Source organism: Nilaparvata lugens, chromosome 4 (assembly GCF_014356525.2).
Source record: "Nilaparvata lugens isolate BPH chromosome 4, ASM1435652v1, whole genome shotgun sequence".
Taxonomy (NCBI): domain Eukaryota; kingdom Metazoa; phylum Arthropoda; class Insecta; order Hemiptera; family Delphacidae; genus Nilaparvata; species Nilaparvata lugens.
In genome coordinates this window covers 10322143-10345678 of record NC_052507.1, presented here as the reverse complement: position 1 = coordinate 10345678, position 23536 = coordinate 10322143, and the positions used below count along the sequence as shown (strand labels likewise).

Sequence of the window (23536 nt, the reverse complement as noted above, 5' to 3'; positions counted from 1 at the left end):
CCGTCAAGGTGATATTAATGAGAATTAACTGAAAATATATTATTCCACTTTCTCAGAATTCCAGCAAGTCCTGATTTCGCTCAGGGAAGGTTACTCAATTTTTGGCAAAATCCTCTCCTCTGTAGGCTATTAGCATAGAGAAACAATAGTGTGAGTAGATATCCCATGGTATAGGGCGTTTATGTCACAACTTCCACTGTTATTTCAAGCCGATTACTGTCGATTTTTACTGTTTTGACCGGGTAAGAGTTTATGAACGGCACAATATGAGAGACTGCCAGCGTCATAAAGCTTCATGGGAAAGAATTAAGTGGACTATAGGCTTGAGATAACAGTAAAAGTTGCGACATAAACGCCCTATACCATGGGATATCTATTTATGCTATTGTTTCTCTATGCTATTAGTAACCCGATAACAAGAAGCATTTCGGGATCTGGGATTGGAAGAACATTATTCATTAGATTTTTAATTTTTTGATAATACACCATTATCATGATTAAGAGCACAGATCCAACCCAGATTAGGGTTTACTTAATCCATGTTATGAGGTATGATTTAATAGTACAATGAATGAGTGAAGAAAACGCTGTAATAGCGTTCATCATAATAATATGAATCGGCTAAATATTACTTTGAGTCGCCCCTCAAAATCGCGCTATTATTATCACATCTGTATTCTTGTTAAAATTTACAATAGATTGAGCACAATATAACATAGATCATACATATACAATATAAAAATCATATAATGATTCATATGATGATTCAATCATATAATGATTGTTATCATATATAGATTACGAGCAAGTATAGTGAGGTCCACGTTATAATGGCAGTGTTTGAATAGCAATGGTATTGCTATCCTTGTCTATCATTCAACAAAGCGGATAGCACTATCTCTTTCTCGCTTTGCTCTTTTGCCACATCGTGTTTTAACAATGTAGAATGAATAATAAATTAACAAAATATTCCATCTTAATTATAAAAATTCGTCATGAAATTATTGAAAAATATAATTTCTTGCTTAATAAAATATAATTGACTAGCCGTAAGGCTCGCTTCGCTCGCCATATCCGTCTAGCCAGGTGGCTCCGCCCCCTGGATCGTCCAAAAATGAGATCACCGGGCTCGCTTCGCTCGCCTGCATTTTTCATTTGAGCATGCTTCATTCCATCAGAAAGTCAAAGTACTTCCTCGCTCGATTCAATCACCGATTTATTTCAATTATTTAGTGCAGGGTGGAAAACTTTGTTAGAATATTATAGGAAATTCCTTATAACACAACATTATTACACCCCAGCTGAGTTTCTGTACTGAATTTGAACAATTTCTGTTTATTTGTTCTTGATAAATCTGAGAAAAAGCAAAAAAACGCTAATTTTGGGCGTATCTTTGACGTTATTGCAAATTCCTTCTAACAAAAAATTATTACACCCTAGCTGAGCTCCTGTACTGAATTTGAACATTTTCAGTTCATTTGTTCTCGATAAAGCTGAGAAAACGCTATAAACGCAGGAAAAACACAGATTTTGGGCGTATCTTTCGAATTTTTTTCAAATTCGTTCTTAGTGCGCCTCTAAAGGGCCAACTGAACATACCTACCAAATTTGAACGTTTTTGGCCCGGTAGATTTTTAGTTCTGCGAGTGAGTGAGTGAGTGAGTGAGTCTGTCAGTCAGTGAGTGAGTGAGTGCCGTTTCGCTTTTATATATATAGATTAATAAACCTGATCAGCTACCGTCTATAGAAGGCATTGACAAGACAGAGGATCGGCAACGTTGTTCTCCTATCTTCCTCCACTGCCATTATAACGTGGACCTCACTATAGCCTCCTATGACTCGGAGACGTTTGGAGATCATTCGGAGACGACAATCGAATCAAATCCTCAATTATTTATCGTATGCAGATTCTAGTACATAATATAGTATTACATAGTACACTTATCTCTTTCTCTCTAATCACCAAATGTATCAATTCCGTTGAAAGTTTTGTATCAAACGTGCAACAGAGCAGTTCTACCTGTGAGCTCACCGTGACATACGTTCCGTGGCCATCATCCCTGAGTCCCTCTATCCCTATCCCTATCCCTACGCACAATAAGTACTTGAAGGGCCCATCGGCTGTTTTATCGATCTCATCGGTGTTCCTTCTTCATCCTATTCCTTCGTCCCTACTTTAAACACACATTTGGGTGGGTCATGCACTTCCTTCTCTCTCTCTCTCTTCTTCTTTCTCTCCCTCACTTCATCTCGTTCTGCTCCATTTCATCTGGACCCCACACTCTTGTCTCATGTTATTGCCATGTACGGTTGGCTCTAACACAAGTCATTACCGAAATGTGTTTCCTGTCTCTATTCTCTCGCATTCCCCTAGTTTTATGTGGCAACAGATCCCGGAATTCTCTACTAAAATGCCTTAATTATTGGTCTGTGATGTGAATATTATGTATCAATTTAGAAAGGAATTCATTATTGAAATTCCATGATAACTATTGGCCTGTGATATGAATATTATGATTCACTTGAGAAAGGAATTCACTACTAGAATTTAATATTAATATTGAATATTATAATTTATTATATTATTCTATTCAATATTATAATTTAATATTATTTAATTTAATTGGCCTGTGATATGAATATTATTATATAATAAATTTTAACGAGCGTAGCGAGTTCATACTTCCGACTAGAGACTCCAGTCGTTGTCTTTTTGTGGATTTGTTTGTTTGTAAGTTCGTCGATAACTCTTGAATGCTTTCATCAATAAACTTCAATTTTTCAACACATATTCTTTTAACCATCATTCAAATAAAGTTAGTCAACGAAATTGACTTACTGTTCAAAGATAGATTTATAGATGATTGAGTTCATCATGATAACATTGAAAGTAAATAGGAAACATTTTTAGTCATCTATATAAATAAAAATCGAGCCTCTAATTTTGACATTCAATAACTTCTTTATGTGTGCACCATATTTGATGATTTTTTGGTTGTGTTCGTTATGTTCAGGACCAGGTTTATGGCCTAACAAATTTATAATCCGATTCCAGGACTCTTTCCTACGGTCCTTCCAAGTTTGCATGTAATCCTTATGAGAGAAGATTTGTGAGCTTGCCCAATACATACTATTACGTCTAAGTAATAGTAGGTATTGGCTTGCCACACACAGGAATAGAAATCAGCTGTTATAATCATTGCGTCATCCAACAGCTGTCGGTGAATCTGTTTTTCAATTTTCTTTCTACTGATTGATAAAATTTTAATTCTTAATAATGCCGCGGTACAAACGTCGTCCAAACTTGGGTTGTAGAACTCGACATGCTGTAAATTTAGAATATGCAAGGCAAAATCAGAAGCAAGGAGATATACCTTTAAATTTCCCAGCATGCTGCATTCAACTATATCTAAAAATACAAACTGCTGCACAACTAACTAAGCACATAGAAAGTCAATATTGAGATATAAATGTAAATATTGATTGTTGGATAATGTTCATAAAAATATAGTGCATCAGATTAAGCTAAGGCTATAAGCACACCTGAGGAGGCGCGGCTTGGTGATACAAAATGTTGATCTTCTGGAGATTGTCTTATCACACCGTTACACGCCATGCTAGATTCAGTGAGTGTGTGTGTCGGTTCTTCCATTCAAACCAATAAGCAAGAAGCACCTGGATGCAAAATGTCGCATCGCGCCTCCTCAGGTGTGCATCCAGCTAAAGTTTGTCATGAGATATATTAACTATTTGGCGGTACGAAGTTCGCCGGGCCAGCTAGTTTACAATAATTACGAATCACAGATCAGCTGCCAGCTGTTTCTAAGTGTGTGATCACATTGGATGCGATCAGCTGTCAGCTGTTTCTAAGTGTGTGATCACATTGGATGCGATCAGCTGTCAGCTGTTTCTAAGTGTGTGATCACATGGATGCGATCAGCTGTCAGCTGTTTCTAAGTGTGTGATCACATTGGATGCGATCAGCTGTCAGCTGTTTCTAAGTGTGTGATCACATTGGATGCGATCAGCTGTCAGCTGTTTCTAAGTGTGTGATCACATTGGATGCGATCAGCTGTCAGCTGTTTCTAAGTGTGTGATCACATTGGATGCGATCAGCTGTCAGCTGTTTCTAAGTGTGTGATCACATTGGATGCAATCAGCTGTCAGCTGTTTCTAAGTGTGTGATCACATTGGATGCGATCAGCTGTCAGCTGTTTCTAAGTGTGTAATCACATTGGATGTCTATATGTGAAAGTGCACGCTTGGTTATGCATGAGCAAGCGTGCAGATGAGAGATAGATTCTGTGAAGAGCAAAGGGAACACTCACACTGAACGCAACCAGGTTTCTGAACGCTTGAACACTCACCCAGCTTTCTGAACACTCACACTGAACGCTTGCACTTGCTGGTTGCGTTCAGTGTGAGCAGCTACATGCAAGTCGCTACGGAACTATCAAGATTTTGTTTTTCGTCTCATTCATGATCTGACCTGTACTTGTACATATACACATTCAATGAGATCATTCCTAGATCTCTCATCCCTAGACTAGTAGTTCTGTGAACAGTAGACCTCGCACAGTTATAAACCGCTGTCCATCAGAGTAAATCTGTCCTGTTCTGTCGTGTCGGTGAGATATCGGTGTATGAACGACTAATTGCTGTTTGGGTTGTTGTATCGACAATGCTGATAATTTGATGTAAACAGCTATATGCTACTATCATCAGAAGCTTACCGAGTTGAACTCAGAGAAAAGTCGGGGAAAAAAATAATATGCTACTTCAAGTTATCAATTGAATGCCTCTCTGCATGCAATTAATAGTCCACACAACAGCTGTTTTTTCACTACGTTACATTGAGATATTGATTGCATGCGTCATTGCGTACAATTTATAATCCACTCGACAGCTGATTTATTATGAATAATTCCATAGTCTGATTTCTACTCTAATATTGGCGTATGGAGGAGGCTCCTTTTCCTTTCATATTATCCTTGAAATGCAAAATTTCCAAAAACCTTGTTTTTGATACGTCGATGCGCAATTTGAAAAGGAACATACATGTCAAATTTCATGAAACTACAGCGTTTTGCCGTAAATGCGGAACATTTATAAACATACATATAAACATAAAGAGAAATGCAAAACCATCGACTTGAATCTTAGACTTCACTTCGCTCGGTCAATGACTGTCTATTTTTGGATGTTCAAGAATATCCATGTAGAATAACACTGTACATGGGGATGAATGGGGTGACACTATGAGGTGATGAATGATAAAGTCAAATTGTGTCAAAGGTAATTCAAAGTAACCGAGTTGCAAGTAGAAGAATTATTGGAAATGATGAAAAATTCCATTAACAAACTTTTTTATAACTAATCACAAACTCTCATTTCCCCTGGGTGAGAGAAAACTGTTTGATATTTCAGAGCACTCAAAGTTAGTGATTTGTTGTTTTTTTCTCTCGAATTATCGCGAGCTCATTTTGATGGAAACTCAACAAGCTGTCAACCGATGGTTGAGTTTTTCATTAGGAATGAATGCTCAGCTCAATCCAAGTTCAATTTCAATTTCTTCTTCTTCTTCTTCTTCTCCTCTCTCTCTCTCCTTCTCCTTCTCCCTCTACCTTTTTGTAGAGAGTTAGTGGGGAGGATATTTTCAATATTCTTTCCGAAGAATGGACATTGATATGTCCAAAGCTCCGCCAATTTATGTAGATGCATAATAATATAATTATTATCTATAGTTACTATATTACAAATTGCTTTTTCATATCATATACAGTTCAATGATTATTTTCTTAGTCTATATTATGTAAATTCATCTATAATTTTGCTGTATTGTAAGCTATTGTATATAAGTGTATAAGCCAGTATATATTGTAATCTACATAAATAAAGTACTCAATCAATCAATCAATCTTACACTGTGTAAGTTACTGCTGTTTTCAAAACTTGTTGAAAATATTATGATAGTTTCTAATTGCAAGTTAATTTAAGCTTTCAGCAATTCAAGTCATTGGTCTTAGAGAATGTCAATATCCGGATCATCTGTTTTTCAAGATTACCATTATTAATTGTTGAAACATAAAGTTTTGATTTCCATTACTCATCCTTATACTGGTATCCCATATGTTAGCAACCCATATTATTGTAACTTAATGGTTCGTTTTAAAGAATTACCACTCAAGTTTCTGTTGTTGCTGGATTATGCTACATAAGCATTCACTAGTGCTTAGGAAATTAAATGAGATGATCAAATAACCATCCTCCGGTTGGGACTCGAACCCTCGACAAGGCGTAGCGGTAGCAGTCTCAACTAAAAATATAAAATTCAGAAAAAATTCAGGTACAGCAAACATTTTCCATTTTATTATTGTAATGTAAGTGAACCAAATAAGTATTGAGAGTTCAAGAGTATTCCGTGGTTCAGCATTTGCTTATGCTTGGAAAATGAGATGAGATGATGGAATAACCATCCTCCGGTTGGGAATCAAACCCACGACAAGGCATAGAAGAAGTCTCAAGCTCGAAATAGAACTTTGACTAAATTTAGAAACAGAAGAATTTTTTTTTTCACTATTGTAATATTAGTAAATCAGTCACTGGTATATAGCTTAGTGTTATTAGCCGTATCAAGTCCTAAATAGAAGTAAGACTACATCATTTAGGAACAGAAAAAGTATTTCATCTTATTTTTTGCAATGTTAGTGTATCAAATAAGTATTGAGAGATTGGAAGTACTGTATTGAGAGTCCGAATCCAGCATTCTTTATTCTTTGCACTTCGAATGGTATAGGTGCGTACAGATTTACGCGCCGCGAACATGAGCAATTCACTTTTAATCAGCTGATGCCAAGCTTTTTATGTCTGTATCTTACAGTTTCTGTAAAAATACAGATATAGTCAGCTGATTAAAAGTGAATTGCACAAGAAAATGCTAGGATTGAGTTTTAGCTTCTTTACTATCAAATTTGTTCTGATAATCAGTTACGATCTAAAGGTGCGTACAGATATACGCGCCGCGAACATGAGCAATTCACTTTCAATCAGCTGATGCCAAACTTTTTATGTCTGTATGTTACCGTCTCTGTAAAAATACATATATATATATATATATAATATATATATATATATATATATAGTCAGCTGATTAAAAGTGAATTGCTCATGTTCGCGGCGCGTATATTCTGTACGCACCTTTAGATCGTAACTGATTATCAGAACATATTTGATAGTAAAGAAGCTAAAACTCAACTCTAGCATTTGCGTGTGCTAGGGAAATGAGATGAGATGATGCCTAGGATTCACTTGGAAACCTAGCTCAACTCGACTCGGGATAACAGTGCATCCAATCCCCACGGTCACCCATCCACACGCAGGCGACAGGCCCCTTGATTAATTGATGGCATTGATTAGTGCGTGTGCGTGAGCATTCCTGTCGGCAAGCGCGTCCGCCTTCAAAGCAGAGTGATGCTGCCCGCCGCGCATGCGTGCTACGGACAGGCTGCTCCCCTCGCCAATCTGACATCAGTGTAGCACTGTCAGTGGCTGAGTAGGCGAATGGTATGGATTTTGCCCCTGTCTAAGCCGAATACCGCTCCCCAAAGTCCGAACGTGTGTCTGTGTACAGTGAAAAGTGTGCAAACCTTGTGTAAAGTGAGTTAGGCCGTTGAAGAGTTGGTAGGCTTCATGGAATAAACCCATCAATTTATAATACAATTTAGGTATCTAAATTATCCTTAACCTGTGAGTATAATAGACGTTTCACCTGACAAATTGTTCCTATACAGGAATTATTACTTCATTCTGGGTAGGCCCTATTACTGAAGAAATGATTGTGTTTGAGAAGGCTTGATGGAATAAATCGTCAATTTCTAATACAATTTGGGAATTTAAATTACAATTAGCTGTGAGTATAATATTGACGTACCACCTGAAAAATTGTTTCTGTACAGGAATTATCACTTAATTCTGGGTAGGCTCTATTTCTGAAGAGAATTATTGTGTTTGAGAAGGTTTGATGAAATAAACTCATAAATTTCTATTACAATTTGGGAATTTAAATTACCATTAGCTGTGACTATAATAGAAGTTGTACCTGACAGTTATTTCTATACATAAATTATCACTCAGTTCTAGGTAGGCCCTACTGAAGAAAATGATTATGTTTGAGGCTTAATGTAATAAACCCATCAATTTCCAATACAATTTAGGAATTTAAATTACCATTAGATATGAGTATAATAGAAGTTGTACCTGATAGTTTTTTCTATGTAACCCTTATCATTCAGATGCAGTTAGGCCCCTATACTGTAGAGAATTATAATTGTGTTTGAGTAGGGTTGATGGAATGAATGAACCCATCAATTTCCAATACAATTTTGGAATTTGAATTACAATTAGCGGTGAGTATAATAGAGTTTGTACCTGACAGTTTTACCCTCTGTAAGCCTTATCATTCAGCTGTAGTTGGGTCCTTCCACTGTAGGGATTAATGATTGTGCTCAAGTACTCTCGATGCAATAAATCCTTCAATTCCCAATACAATTTAGGAATTTGAATTACCATTAGCTGTGAGTATAATAGAGGTTGTACCTGACAGTCTTCCCTATGTAAGTCTTATCATTTAGCTGTAGTTAGGCCCTTCTACTGTAGGGATTGATAATTGTGTTTGAGTAGGCTTGATGGAATAAACCCAACAATTTCCAATACAATTTAGGAATTTAAACTACCATTAGCTGTAAGTATAATTGAAGTGGTACCTTACAGTTTTTCCTATGTAAGAGTTTTATTATTCAGCCCTAGGTAGGCCCTTTCATTGGAGAAAATAATAATTGTATTTGTGTAGGCTTGATAAATAAACTCATAAATTTTTAATATAATTTAGGAATTTGAATTATCATTAGCTGTGAGTATAATAGAGGTTGTACCTAATAGTTTACCTCGGTAAGCTGAATTATAAAGCTCTAGTTAGGCCCTATCACTGAAGGAAATAATAATTGTATTTGGATAGGCTTTATGGGATAAACCCATAAATTTTTAATACAAATTAGGAATTTTAATTAGCTGTGAGTATAATAGAGGTTGTACCTGACTGGGTGTTTCAATGTAACCCTCATTATTCAGCTTTAGTAAGGCTCTTCTACTGTAAAAAATAATAATTGTGTTTGAGTAGGCTTGATGGAATAAAATCATCAATTTCTATTACAATGTTAGGAGTTTATATTTAACCTGTGACTATAATAGAGGTTGTACCTCACTGTGCACCTCAAACTATGTAGGACTAATTACACAGCTCTTGTAGGACTAAACTCCAAAAAGTATTCATAACCACAATAATGTATTTTAATCTAATAGGGTTGATGAAATAAATCCGTCAATCTCTATTACTGTATTAGGAATTCCCCTTATCTTCAGCTGTGAGTATATAAACACAAATTAAAAGGAATTCTTCCATTTCTTTCTCTGTGGTATATACCAATGGTATATGACACTTGTTTCTATGTAGGCCTCATGTATAGCTCTATAGTGAGGTCCACGTTATAATGACAGTGGATAGGGATAGAAGAATGGCGATGCCGATTCTCTGCATTAATTAATTATATTTCTACACTGTCAAAAACATAATTGGCATCGTTGTGGACCTAGAAAAGGATAGTACACCCGGCTTTGTCGAATGATAGACAAGGATAGCAGAGCCAAAGTTGATCAAATACTGTCATTATAACGTGGACCTTATAGGTAGGCCTTATTTCAAGCTCTAGGTAGAGATTATTTCTAGTCATATTTATTAGTTTAGACCCCTAAATTTGTTTCCTTAGACATTTACTTCACTCACCTCCATCTGTGAGTAGCCTAATTGATACAAGAGTATTTGACAGTTGTTCCTATTTAAGTTCATCTCTAGCTTAAAATAGTTCCTATTATCTTACAGGTCTTATTACTAGCTTCAAGTAGACCTTATTTGCAATAGGTAACCCATATCACGTTTTGTGGTTTGGCCTCATTTATAAAGAATCATACTCCATATTCATATCAATCCATATTAGGATTCTTGACATATATATTCAAGTTACAAGAGTGATTCCGAATTCCTCAACATTTTTTGTGCAGTCAGATTCTAAAACTATTGAAGAGTGTATCTTTGCTAATTGATTGATGAAAATTAATTAATGGAACTTATTTGCAATAGGTTAAGCTGCGTTTACACCACAGTTAATAACACGAGTTATCAATAATAAGCTATTAACTTGACTTGACTATAATGGAACTTAACGATAAACTAATATTGATGAATTGTGACTATTGGCTGAACATTTCTTGAAGATAAGCTCCTGATAGATATCACTATAGAGAGGTTGAGTTATAAATAACAATCCATAATATATTTCGAGCATAAAATCATATTATTGGATGAAGAGATTTGGAATCATCTCAGCCACTGATTAGAAACACTCAATTAGCTTTTGCTTCTCCACCATAACTAATATCTTGTGAACTGAAAACTTATGAGCTGCAGAAAATATGCAGTTTCAATCAGACATTATGATTGGTAGTTTGGTAACCTATTAAGGCAGTCTGCCATTGGTTGAGACAAGACACGCCCACAATAGGCGTAACAATTAAACTACAGGTCTTAGATACTATTTATTTATTTTATCATTCAGAATTACACAACTTACAGAAAAGTACCACAGGCTTATAAGCCCAAAAAGGTTCCAATTATAATTTATACAACAGTCCAAAAGTATCTAGGTTGTGTCACTTCAACATTCTTTAATATCGCACACTCAATTTACAATTCAAAGCACACGAAAATAATTTTCAAATTAATAAAATACTTCTAAATTGAATCAAATCAATTACAAATATTCAGAAAATTTCAAACTTTAATAAAACTATAAAATTTTGAGACAATACGAAAAGACAAACACACTATTTAGAACTTATCACTATTGAAGAAAAACAAAGACTGGAACACTTAGGCCCGGTTGCACAACAGCCGGTTAAATTTTAACCGTGATTAATTTCACGAGAACCAATCAGAGAGGCGTTTTTGAATAGATCGGCTTCTCTGTCGGTTATCGAGGAATAAATAACGGTTGAAATTTAACCGGCTGTTGTGCAACCGGTACTTTGAGTCATGTGCACCATCCACTTTTAACGCTAAACTAAGATTACATGGTAAACTACAAGTTAAACTACGATTATTTATTATAATGTATTTCATTCAGCGTTTAAACGAACGGTTGTTGATCTATCTTTGTTTAAACTGTGGTGCATGAAGCCCTTGGTATCTAGCGATAACAAGTTGAAAAATATTTCCAAAACATAACCTATTTTTGGACAATTTTACATCCAAATTTGGGAAAGGAACAGTTTGGGCTTTAAGCAAATTGTTCCTTTCCCAGTTGAGAATTATATTGTATCTATCAATGTATCTCGTGGCTGGAGCTCAAAGGATTTTCTTTTCCAGTCACGCCAAAACTATTGTATTCTATGTTTTTTTTTGTATTTTTAAAAATATTTCTTGTATTTGGCAATAAAATGAATAAATAATATTATCATAGAGAAACATAGCGTAAGTAGATATCCCACGGTATAGGGTGTTTATGTCGCAGCTTTTACTGTTATCTGAAGCCGATTAAACTGTCGATTTTTACTGTTTTGACCGGGTAAGAGTGTATGAACGGCACAATATGAGAGACTACCAGCGTCATAAAGCTTCACAGGAAAGAACTACTTGGACTATCAGCTCTAGATAACAGTAAAAGTTGCGACATAAACGCCCTATACCATGGGATATCTACTTATGCTATAGTTTCTCTATGATAATATCTATTCATTTATTTTATTGCCGAAAACAAGAAATATTTACCTACTAATATTTTATCTAATTATGCTATTGTTCCTTCTTAGTATCTTCTCGTTTTGGTTTTCGTGTATCATGTCTGTAGTTTGAATGCTCCGCATACTATGGGCGTGTCTTGTCTAGGTCAATGGCAAACTTCAACCTTGATAGAGGTCAATCATACAGTTCCATTGACTGTATACATTATTCTGCTTCTCGATTCTCAAGCTTCTAGATCAACAAAGATAGAAAATGGTGAAGCAACCGGAACTATAGTGAGGTCCACGTTATAATGGCAGTGTTTGATTAGCAATGGTATTGTTATCCTTGTCTATCATTCAACAAAGCGGATAGCGCTATATCTTTCTCGCTTTGCTCTGTTGCCAGATCGTCTTTTAACAATGTAGAATTAATAACAAAATATTCCATCTTAATATTTAAATTTAATAATGAAATTATTGAAAAGTATAATTTCTTGCTTAATGAAATATAATTTATTATTTTAAACGAGGATGAACAGTTGATATTACATCAATAAACCTGTACCAGCTACCGTCTATAGAAAGCATTGACAAGACAGAATATCGGCAACGTTGTTCTCCTATCTTTCTCCACTGCCATTATAACGTGGAACTCACTACAGGTGCTCGATTTTTTAATAAACTATTAATTTGTTGCAATATCGTCTTATTCAATGTGGATAATATACTCCAAATTCTCTTTGATATGCTTCATATGTATGGATAATACGTAAATATACTTGAATATGGATGAGGACTCATTATGTCTCTATACTTTTAATCACAATATCTCTCACTTACACTCGACACCAACACAGAGAAACAAAACATAATCTTATATCCTTGATTTATAGGGCTATTGATGTATCTTGGGGAAGGATACGATATTGATTTAATATCCCAGATCATATTTTTATAGGATATCTTGATAGTTTTCTATTAGAATAACTAGTACCTTTCACACTTTTTTCAAAGAATCATTATATTTAGTAAGCTTGTCTGATTTCTGAAGCAAAATAGAAAATTGCCTGGGTTGAGCTAAGTAAATATACAGACGAGACAATTAGCAACCTGTTGCTCTGGAAGCTGAAACTATGTTGCGGTCAGGAATATGTAACAAAATAAAAACCACTTGTTCAATGTATGTACAATGTGCTACATTGTTATGTACCACATAACCTATTTAGCAGAAGCGACTTACTCATTCTTAGCATTCCTCCCTGCAAGAGAAATACTGTATTATGTTACTCACTGTTTTTATTATTCTTCCTTCTTATACTCTTTCTTCTTCTACTTTTCCTTCTTAATATTTTTTCCTCATCGTTCAATTTATTAGCTCCCCTACTTGGATAGGAGAGTCAATAGAGTTCTTCCTTTTCTTGTTCTACTCTTTTTTCTCCTCTTTTTCTTCTTATTCTTGTCCTATTGTTGTTGATGTTGTTGTCGTTTTTCTTCTTTTTCTTCTTCTTCTTCTTCTCTCTTCTTCTTCTTCTTCTTCTTCTTCTTCTTCTTCTTCTTCTTCTTCTTCTTCTTCTTCTTCTTCTTGTTGTTGTTCTTGTTCTTCTTGTTCTTCTCTTCTTCTTCTTCTTCTTATTCTTCTTATTCTTCTTATTCTTCTTATCTTCTTATTCTTCTTATTCTTCTTATCTTCTTATTCTTCTTCTTCTTCTTACCTACTTGGATGGGAGATTTGGTAGAGTTATTTCTCTTCTTGTTATTGTTCTACTCTTTTTATATTCTTCCTCTCATTCATGTCCATTGTTGTTGTTCATCTTTTCCTTCTTTCTCCTCATCTTCTCCTTCTTCTTTTCCTTATTTTTCATCTCCTTCTTCTCTTCTTCTTCTTCTTCTTCTTCTCCGACTACTCCTCCTCCTCCTTCGCCGTCTCATTCTTCTCCTCGACCTTTTTCTTCTCCTCCTCCTGTTCCTTGTTCTTCTTCTTCTTCGTCTCCTTCTTTTTATTTTTTTCTATTTATTTTATTTCTTTTCCACCTTTCTCTTCTTCTACTTTTTCTCCTTCTTCTTACTTTTCTTCTTTTCCCTCTCCCTCTCTTACTTCTACTTCTTCTCTTTCATCTCACTCGTGCTCCTCCCTAGTAGAGGAGGTAGATTTATTATTATAATTATTGAGCTCTGCATTGTTTTGCAGTTATAATCATTAGCTACTAATCAACCAACTCACCTCCACCTGTTCTTTTTCTCATTTTTCCTCTTCTTCCCCATCTTCTTCTTCTTCTTCTTCTTTTTCTTCTCCTCCTCCTGATCCTTCTTCTTCTTCTTCTTCTTCTTCGTCTTCGTCTCCTCCTTCTTCTTCTTTTTCTTCTTCTTCTTTTTAACCTTCTTCCTCTTCTTCTTCTTCCTCTTCTTCTTTTCCCTCTTCTTCTCTCACTTCTACTTCTCATCTTTCATCTCACTCCTGCTCCTTCCTGTTCGCCCTGAATCAGAGGTGTGAATAATGAAAAATGAAAAAGATCAACAAGTAGATATTATAATAATTGAGCTCTGTATTGTTTTACGGTTATAATGATGTACTAATCAACCAATTCACCTCCACCTGTTGTCAACTTGTGACGTGATTAAGTGATTGAAACGTTAGCAGCTAATGGCTGCCGTTGTAAGCTGATATTTTAGGGGAAAAGTTTTTGAATCACATTACTTCCCAGCCAATGCTCTCAGCCTGCCAACTAACTGTTGCTTTCACCTCACCTTTAGCCACCTCAAACCATAATATCTACAGGCTAAATAGCCACTTTGTTGAATACTCTTATACCATGCACTCACTCATTTAATCAACTATATACTATATACAATATTATACAGGTTGTCCCAATCAATCATAGTTGAGAATTATATTGTATCTATCAATGTATTAATAAATTAATATTACAACTTACATTCCAATAATGTATACTCACTTTGATCTATTATCTTTGTCATTTTATATTGTTTCATGATTTCAGTTTATAAAGATTTTTTTTCATTTTTCGTACATAGAGCATTGAGCATTCCAAATTTTAACTGTTCAATGATGAGAAAATATAGACAGGTGGGAATCTATGTTGTACTTTTTTCAATTATTACTTCTAGTTATATAGCTTCAACATATAACATATACAGGTTGTCCCACTAAAAGTGTAACAGCCGAAGATCATAGATTCAACATGAAATTTTCAACAATATGTTCCGTAATAGTATATTCGCACCTAGGGCCGAAAATGAGACTTTTCTGGCTCGAAATCGGTTTTCAAGTCCGAGCCGTAGGCCGAGGACTAGAAAAGATTGAGAGCCAGAAACACATTTTGGCCATGGTGAGAACGTTATTTTTCGCCACACAGAAAAATAAACAATGTAAATATGAGAATAATTTATTGTTTATTAGGCACTTCCGAAAGCAAAGGAAGGTCATAGCTCTAGCAAATCTGAGGTAATCTGAATATCAGGAAATTGTCCAAGTATTTTTATTTTTTAATCTGATTTGTCTAAATAACCTAAAAGATTATGTTCAATTATGTAAGAGGTTGAGTTTATACTTTTTATTCTTCCAATAATTGACAATAATATGATTTTATTATAAATGTTTTGATTCTTGAATAATAAACACAAATAATGAAAAATTTTTTGATCAGCTGTTTTAGCACTGAAATTTGGCCAATCTGAATGTCAACGTCAACAATGCTTGTTGTCGTTGACTTCGGAAGTTTAGGTTAGAAGTTCTATCCTACTCTGAAAATCGAATTTGAATAATTTATAATATATAAATCTATTCATCCAAATAAAATGATATCATCTTATTGCAGAATACTTATTCAACTCTAGAAGCATAAACTGATTCCGTTTCATAAACCATTTTGTAAACACGTTCACATCAAATCAGAATCAGCTGACTTCAAGTTATTTTACAGCCCTAGGGCCGTAAAACTTTTACCGGCCTGGTCAGAAAACAGTCATTTTCGGCCTCCATATGACGCACGAAAACCAGCTCATTACATCCAAGTGGGGCGAAAATTTTTTTTACATCGACCTTAGTTTTCGAGATATATCGATTTTTCGATATTTCTAAAAACTTCAATAACTAGAAAAATATCGGTCAAAATCCAATTTTAAGGCAATTGTTGATAAAAGAAAAAAAATACAATAAGATTCATACAATATGTTCCTTTGTTGAACTTTTTATAAGCGTTCAAACTGTTTGAAATTCACATTTAACCTCTACTAAAAAACATTTCCATCTTTGAGCGCTCATAAAAAGTTCAAAAACGTCATCCAAAAGAAAAAATTGTATGAATTTTATTGTAAATTTCTTTCTTCTACAAACCATATCCTTAGAATTTGATTTTGACTGATAGTTTCCCAGTTATCGACGTTTTTAAAAAATATCGAAACATCGATATATCTCGAAAACTAAGGTCGATGTGAAAACATTTTACTGAACATATTTGCTGCAAATTTCATTTGAATCTATGATCTTCGGCTGTTACAGTTTTCGCGGGACACTCTGAAAACTAAGCTCGGTATAAGAAATGTTACTATACATTTTTTATTGCAAATTTCATGTAGATTCGATGGTCTTCAGCTGTTACGGTCTACACCTCTCGTGGGACACTCTGTATGTGCTATATGTTGAAGCTATATAACTAGAAGTAATAATTTATTGAAAAACGTAAAGCAAGAAATTCCCACTTGTCTATCTTGTCTCATCATTGAACAGTTGAATTTGGAATGCTCAAATGTTCTATGGACGAAAAATTAAGAAAATCCTTATAAATTGAAATTATGAAACATGATAAAGTGACAAATTGAAGTTAGTATACGAAAAATGAAAAATTCTTTATAAATTGAAATTCTGAAACAATATAAAGTGACAAATTTTAGTGAATATAAACTTATTGGAATGTAAGTTGTAGTATTCCTTTATTCATGCATTGATACATACAATATCATTCCCAATCATGAATAATTAATTGGTGGGAATGGAACAACAGGCTTATAGCCCAAAACTGTTCCTTTCCCAAATTTAGATATAAATTGTCCAAAATGGGTTATGTTTAAACTTCATAATTTTTGTCCAATTTTGAGTCCAACATAATAATACATAAACTGGGAATTAGAATTAAGAAAAGTTGAAAACCAAATTAAATAAGAATACTTCACTAAATCATCACTGATAACTGAAAAATACTGATTTATAATTGAACATTTTAAAACTTGATAAGAAACTCAAACTTACTCCTAAAATAGAGCTGAGAATAATATAAAAGACAATAATTAGTTTGACATTCTATGTAAATATCTGTAGCTCAACTAATGAGTAAAATATTTTGAGCTTACTCGCATAGAGAATACTAGTAGTTCTGTGAACAGTAAACCTCACGCAGTATTCTCATCCACAAGTACCTGATGTCAACTGTTTTAAATGTTAACAAAATCAGTCACGTTTGAATTTGTATTCCATAATTTATTAATATTTATGTTAATTTAAACAATGAATAAAATATATTTCTATTCCATAATTCATATAATACTCATCCAGTTCCGTGATAATCTTTCCATCTAATGAAAATTAATTTTTTTCAATCAAAAATATTATAATTTCTTCAGCATTATTCAGTTCATTTGATTAATTTTAATCACCTATTAAATTATTATTTCGAATGTGAGAATATTGATACCAATGGACACGCATAATAATACCATGACTGCAAAACAAAATATTGAAACCAAAGACCTTGAAGCTGCGATTAGACCAAATTTATTAACAAAATGTTTATCACTCAATCCTTATAGATTATATTAGATTGAACATAACTTATCATACACATGATGAACATGTGTGTTTGTCAACTTGCGTTCAATCTAATAGAATCTATAAGGATTAAGTTATTAACATTTTGTTAATAACTTTGGTGTAAACCCAGCTTAAAGATGCATACCTCTTCAAGGTCTTTGATTGAAACTATAGACCTTATACAAATACAGTAATAGACTGGCTTCTCCACACATCTGTGTAATCACTTGTCAGCTGATTTATGATGAATAATTCTATAGTCTGATTTTTACTCTAATATTGGCGTATGAAGGAGGCTCCTTTTTCCTTTTATATTATCGTTGAAATGCAAAATTTCCAAAAACCTTGTATATACGTCGACGCGCAATTTAAAAAGGAACATACCTGGCAAATTTCATGAAAATCTATTACCGCGTTTCGCCGTAAATGCGCAACATATAAACATTTAAACATTAAGAGAAATGTCAAACCGTCGACTTGAATCTCAGACCTCACTTCGTTCGGTCAATAATATTATTGGGCCTATTGAAATTTCCAAGTTATCCAGTTTTGCCTGTTCATTATACGTAGCCAGTTCTTTCTTATGCATAAAGCCTCGAGTCGCTGCTATTTTCTTGTTTGTTTGTTTGACAGATCGTTTTTCAACAAGAACCAATTATAAATATTTTTAATCAAATAACTTTATCTCAATTATTACGAAAATTCTTTATTTAATCATTGAAGATTATAATTTCTTGACGAATAAAATATAATTGGTTATTTCAAACAAGAATGAACAATAAATATCAGTTATCCTATAATAAAATATAAACCTGAGTACCCTTTTTAAATTAATTTGTCACGACATGTTTCGTTTACTAATGACATTTTCAAGTTTCTTGCTAGAAAATGGTATTAGTAGCCGAAATATGTTGTGACAAAATAATCCTAAATGGTACTCAGATTTATATTTTCATTTATATTAAAAGTAGCCCTACAGAAAAAATACAATAAATCAGTTATCTTTTATAGAAGGCAGTGGAAAGGCAGAGAATTGACAACGCTGTTCTTCTATCTCTCTCATCTGCCATCAAAACGTGGACCTCACTATAGTAAATTTGAGTTCAGAAAGATCCGAGAATGTAGTAAATAGAGCTGGAAATATTTATTTGGAGCGGTGTTCAGTGAAACAATACACCAGACCACATGACGCTACGTCAACACTAATTCTATTTTTAAACACACACGCGGCTTTTGCAATCATGAACTCACTGCAATCTGAACAGAGCGAGAACTCTCCTAACCAAAAATGCCATCTCACTCGGAGAATTACAAATTCTATACTCTCTGTCTCTCTCTCAGTACCAGTGAAATTCGTTTTGAAGGAAAATAAATAGTTATTGCGGAGGAAGAAGAAGAAGAAGAAGAAGAAGAAGAAGAAGAAGAAGAAGAAGAAGAAGAAGAAGAAACATGTAGAGAGAGAGAGAGAGAGAATCAGTGGAGATGAGAAAATGATAGAGAGAGTGAGTGATAGGAGACAAAATGACGAAGAAAGTTGTAATTGGTGAAAAAATAGGAAATTTAAGATGATGAACTAGAGAAGAGGAGCAGATATTTTTTGTAGTTGTTAAGATAGGAAAGTTATTTGTAAAATGAAGATATCAGGTGAGACTATGGGATAGACTTTGACCACTTTGTTAAAACCTTTTGTAGATACTTTTTCTTTTCTTTGGAATTTGAATGATTAGTATTCCACCTTCTTACTAGAATATTTGGTAATTTATCAAAGGAATTCAGACCTTTGTGATTCAATCTAGTTCATTTCAGCAATTTTTCCAGTTATAATAATTATAGCTATTTGATCAAATGTCTAATTGAGGAAAGTTTTTAAATTATTTTGTTCGTCATAGAACGTATAATAGACCACAAAATGTATTGATAAAAATGATTAATAATACAGAATGTATGATAATTTACACTACTGATGCTGGATAAGATTGATGCGACTGAATCATTAAATAAATTTATCAAAAATCATAATATCATCTAGAATTCATTTAATTGATCACAACTCCTTCTAATATAATATCAAAACTGCTACTATGATGGATAATCAATAATTCATGGCTGGAGCTTAAGGCTTCTTTTTCCAGTCACACCGAAAACTATTGTATTTTAATGATTATTTTTATTTGTAAAAATATTTCTTCTATTTAGCAATAAATTCATTATTTATTATTATCCAATTGATCATGCTCTTGCTACATGACCTATGAAACTAGGAATAGTATTCAATGAAAAATCAATGATAAATATCAATCATGAATTAGTTATAAATGATATTAAATGAAACATTATCAAAATTTGGGAATGGAATAGTTTTGGGCCAAGCCTGTTGTTCCTACCCAATCATATTATTTTATATGATTTGTGATATTGTATCCACGAATAAATAAATAAATAAAACTAGTCGATATTGTCAAAATCACCAATTAATCAAAACAATTATTTGATAAACTAGTTTCAGTTAGCAGTCTCTAGTAAACTGAAAGCTTGAAAATTGAGCAGCAGAATAAGAAAACGGGTGTAGCCCTACGATTGGCCATTAGCTGTCGTCCTATGGAGGTTGAGCTCTACTGCCATTGGCCGAGACTAGACACGCCCTAGTATACCAAATATGGTCATGAGAACCGTTAAACAACAAGAAATGAAGATAAATCAAATGGATGATATGAGAAAGAATGAACGAATATACAATTCGAAAACCAGTAAACCCAAAAATACAAAAACTTGAAAATTGATATAAAGGGAGATTTCCGGCCGGGTTGGTATCAATGATAGTGTATTATTTTAATGTATAGCTATACTGATTTATTCTATACACTATTCTTGGGTTGGTCTAGTTGTAAGAAGCGTCACAAACTTCGGTCTGCTTGCACCGCCTGGTTTGTGGGTTCGAGTCCCGCCGATGGCATGGACGTATGATTACATCTTACCAGCTCATCAACGCACTTTCTATTACACACGCACAAGCAAAAACCTCATGTGGGCTTAATCCACAACAATAAAAAACACAACACAGAAAGAATATAGATCAGTGGCATACTACTGCTAAAATTAATAAATAAACAATAGTATTTGAACAAGAATCTGAATGTAGCTCTTATCTATGAAAATACAGGATGTGGTTCTTTTCACTTATAGGTTGTAATAATTGTAATATTTTTCACCACAAACCAACAAAGAGCGAATTCAATATTCTAATTTTAAAATCTATACTCTCTGATACCGACAGTCATAGCACAGATCTAATGTTTACTAAAGCTGCGTTTACACCAAATCTATTAAACAAAATCTTAATAACTTAATCCTTATAGATTCCATTAGATTGAACGGAAGTTGACAAACACATTTATGTTCATCATGTGTATGATAAGTTATGTTCAATCTAATAGAATCTATAGGGAACATTTTGTTAATAACTTTGGAGTGAACCCAACTTTAGTCTATGGTATATAGAAGTATAGTTAGGTCCACGTTATAATGGCAGTGGATAAAGATAGCGATGCCGATTCTCTGCATTAATTAATTATATTTCTACACTGTAAAAAAACATAATTGGCATCGTTGTGGACCTAGAAAATGATAGTACAACTTTGTCGAATAATAGACAAGGATAGCAAAAACCAAAGTTGATCAAATACTGTCATTATAACGTGGACCTCACTATAGTTATAGAATTTCATTGGCCACTGAAAAAGTACACAAATTGAAAATAGTAGAATATTGGAAGTCATTGATGATTCATACTGATAGCAAACACTGAAACACTTGTACACGATAAGTACAATCATATTCAAAACTAGTTATCTCATTTAGACAAAATCAAATTAACTTCCAAGACATGTTTAAGAGATTAACTTGTGTAGTTGATGACAGAGATAAAATTTTGTTTAGGATGTTAGTATTAAACGTCTACACGAAAAAACAGTCATTAGAGAAACCCTGATACTAGTATATCATTTGCATCGATTGAATAGTACAATAGAAGTGTGAGACTATAAAAAGCAGTTCTAAACACAGTAATCGAACTGTAGGCTTGCATGACAGTTCCGAATTTCATTGTGATGCTGATTGAATTCTTCTGTTTGCTCAGAGTGTGTTATTGAATCTCGATGTCTCTCAACACTGTTTATAGCTTTGATGAGTCATTGATTGAATTGCAAAGTACTACGCGTCTTGTACATTATGTCATATCATTCGAGCACTATGAAACCAATGTTTGGGAATATTGAATGAAATGAAATTTTCATGATATGGATATCCATCACAACAACACAGAATGATTGGGAAGTTAAGATTCCTATGATAATAATCTTGGGAATAGTCATTATAATAGACCATATCCTATTATATTAAGCGAGCAATTTCTGTATATTTGTATATATCTGGTTATTTATGTGTAACGGATCTCGCAAACGGCTATAACGATTCACACGAAATTTGGAGCATAATTGGTTTATGATAAAAAAATTCGATTGCACTAGGTCTCATCCCTGGGAAAACTCGCTAGAAGACATTAAAAGGATAATTCACCTTGGCTGAAACAGCTGTGGATAGTAAAAAAGTGAGTGAGCGAGTGAGTATGTGAAAAATCAAAATATCGCATCCCCGAAATTCATAAGATGACGTATAGCCAGCTGTGAAATATAAACACGATCATTTTAGAGAATTGTGTTCTGTCACAGCCAACTTATCTAAAGTAAGCCATGGTTCTGTTTATCAATAAATTAATAAAAATAACGAGTGAAGCTCGGTGCCCCGATATCAATAGACCACATTAATAGACCATACAGGACAAGATATTAATTGGTCTATATAAAAGACCTTCCTCATTCGCTATAACCTAAATAAGGTCATACAACCTGGAATAGATCTTTCTAATCCTTAATAGCTTTGACTATTATGTATTGTTAATGAAAAATTGCAATAAATCATTTCATTCAAATCGTTAATCGAAAAAGCTGCTCAGAGCTTGATGCGTTTCAACAATGAATTATGTTTTTTGATGAGGATGATGCTCATATAAGCCCTAGATCTGTGCGGGATGGATATCTTTTATGTGGGTATTCGGATGGATGACCACAAATAATATTATCAGGCTTGTCGTTTTGGAAAAGTGTTCTATTGCAGTAATACTGTGATATTATTACACTGTTACAAAGTAACAATTTACAAAGTAATTACAATTATTATTACAGTGTAGATATTATTAAAGTGTTATTGTAGTTAGCAGTTAATATCGGGGACCGAGCTTCGCTCTGGAGTACAAAAGCATAAAAAATTTATTACGAAAGAAGAAATTATAATAACATTCATACAGATATGTTCTATCTAATCACAGTAAACTGAGATTAATTCCCAGAGGAATGCAAAAATTTCCCACACAAAGTCCCAGTAGCACAAAAGCCGGTTAAATTTTAATCCTGATTAACTTCACGTGATCCAAATCAGAGAAGACCATTTCAAAAAGATGGATCTACTGGAATTAATCAAGATTGAAAATAACCCGGCTTTTTTGCAACCGGCACTAAGTACCTGATTGAATGATCACAAAAGTTCAAAAGCTGAGTCATAATTTCACACACATGAACTCGCTCATTCACTTCCATCACCAACAGACGACGAAATAATCATTATCAGATGTTTTTCCAAGGATGAATGATAATTATCCTTTTAATATTCTTCAGCCAGTTTTTCCAGGGATGAGACCTAGTGAAATCGAATCTTTATATTATAAACCTACTATGTTCTAAATTTCGTGAGAATCGTTAGTGCCGTTTTCGAGATCCGGTGGAATACAAACATATAAACATCTAAACATTTAAACATCTAAACATC

The 23536-nt window shown here is 33.8% G+C and overlaps 1 protein-coding gene across 3 annotated transcripts in view; it reads left to right on the top strand.

Moving 5' to 3' along the window:
- Nucleotides 1–7534: 7534 nt before the first annotated feature.
- Nucleotides 7535–23536, top strand: part of LOC111049457 (A-kinase anchor protein 12) — a 109776-nt gene continuing 93774 nt past the window's right edge. The window contains exon 1 of one of the 3 annotated variants that reach the window (XM_039426614.1): nt 7535–7680. The gene's annotated coding sequence lies outside the window, so the exon portion shown is untranslated. Of the gene's footprint in view, nt 7747–23536 lie in introns of all 3 variants that reach the window. The other 2 variants (XM_039426613.1, XM_039426612.1) reach the window with 2 other exon arrangements.